This window comes from Populus euphratica, unplaced genomic scaffold (assembly GCF_000495115.2).
Source record: "Populus euphratica unplaced genomic scaffold, PopEup_1.0 scaffold58.1, whole genome shotgun sequence".
Taxonomy (NCBI): domain Eukaryota; kingdom Viridiplantae; phylum Streptophyta; class Magnoliopsida; order Malpighiales; family Salicaceae; genus Populus; species Populus euphratica.
This window is the reverse complement of record NW_011499864.1, coordinates 9435-11676: the sequence shown is the minus strand read 5'-3', so window position 1 is coordinate 11676 and position 2242 is coordinate 9435.

The following is a 2242-nucleotide window of genomic DNA, read 5'->3' as shown; positions in this document are numbered from 1 at the left end:
TTTTTTATTTTTTAAAAATTATTTTTGATATCAGCTTATCAAAATGATCTAAAAATACAAAAAAATATTAATTTGAAGTGAAGAGAAAAATAAAAAATATATATTTTTTAAAAAGTACTTTTGAAACGCAAAACAAACAAGGTTTTACAAAATTAAATTAAAAAAATATATAAAAATTGCTTCACAAAAACTGTGTTTCAAACTCAATTTTTTGTAGGCCCCATAATATAAAAAGGTGCTTAGTTTGTTACCAAACACCTTGTTGCATTTGTTGCACCGCAAACATAAAAGCAATTGCAAAACACACACAACCTAAGAGTGTGGAGATTTTTTTTGTAATATTTTTAAACCCAAACAAGTGAATAAATCTTAAAACTTCTCTGCATGACTCCTAGCTTGGTGAGAGTTTCTAATTAAACAGCATAAAAGCTAACTTGGTAAAAGCATGACTTAATTTATAAAAACAAATCAACATGGAGACTTTTTTATAAGTATCGAGACAACAATATTTTGAGTTATCCTAGTTAACCCCTCGAACCCAACCGAGTCTAATAATTTTTTTTCATAAACAATTGTTTTAGAGTTGAGATTCATAATTTTATTCAATTTGTTTTTGTTAATGATTTTTTTTATTTACATTTTATTGGCACAAATAATTGTATAATTAGATAAAACATTAAATATTGGAAATAAAGTTGTTAAACACGATTGGTTACATAACTCATCTTGCAAGGTTAAATATCTTAATCTTAGTTATCTCTATATTAAATATTAATTTAATTAATAGATACACATATAAGCACATTAATTTATGATTGAGAAATTTTTTATATCAAAAAACATGTTGGAAAAACTTGTGTGTTCATTTGTTTTACTGAAAAAATATATAATCCATGATGAAGCATGGATTAAATATCTAATCAAACTAAAATGGATTCAAAACTAGGAGAAAAAAAATAGAAAAATCAGCACTAAAAGATTATAGTAAACTCTAAAGTGTGTTGTGTTTTCCCTGTAGATAAAAACATTTTATTGTACTATTCACACGTTCATAGATTACCGTGGATATACTGTGCATTTTCCTCTTCCTAATGTAGTCATTTAACTTTCATTTTTTGTGATTTGATTAGGAAAATGCAATGTTGAAAGAAGAAGGACTACTATGAAAAAGACATCCTAAATGGATGGTGTGTTTAAATTTTGCATAGAAAACACTCTTTGGTTCTTCATATTTATAAATAATATAATTTAGATCTCTTTAACGGTTTAAGATTTAATTTTGATCAAAATCTCATTGTCATTGTGTCATAGTCTATAGTTAGAGAAAGGAAAGAGAGGAACTTGTTGGATTTAGATGTTAAAGAGAGGAAATCATCTTTGATAATGATTCCGACTACTAAAATTATCTATCTTGGTAACAATGAGTTTCATTTGGTAACAGGACCTCCATTTAGGTATTTTTTTAACTTTAAAATTGCCTAAAAAACAAGACATAAGCTTAAATATATTTTTGGTTTCGGGTTTTTATGTTGTTTTGTACGCTAATTTGATATGACCAAAAGATTGATGTCTTCTCTCAAGTGTAGGAGTGTCGAATTAATAAATAACTTGACAAGACCGGGGTCAAACCATAGGGAAGTTAATTGTATAAATTATAGATAACAATAATACAATAACAAAAAAAATAGTAATAATAATTAGAATAATAATAAAAATAGTAGTAGTAGTAGTACTTATTATTATAAAGAAGAAGAACAACAAGAAAAACAGTGCTCGGGCTGGAGGACATATTCGGACTTCTTTGTTGTTGCTACAATTTAGACTTGAAAATGGTATTTTTAAGTCTTGAGCTCCATATGAAAGTTGTAGGCTTATGTCTTACCTTTACATCCATATAAAGTAGACCTAAATCCAAGATCCACATCTCCAGATATGACCCAATTATCGAAAAGTGTTCCGATTTGGACTGCACCAGCATCACTTTTCCAAGTTTGGCCATCTCTTTGTCCTTTCAATTTCAGTTCTTAAATTTATCAATCAATCCTTTTATTTATGTGATAGGCCTGCATTTAAAATAAACATTTACTACAAATTAAAGGTATCTTATATTATTAGATATGTTATTATAAAACATACTTTAGTTAAGGAGTTATCGATACTTCAAGTGCAAAATAATAATATAAAACCTTAATAAAAAATACACTTTTAAGTAGTAATCATCATTCATGGGTTGATTAAGGAG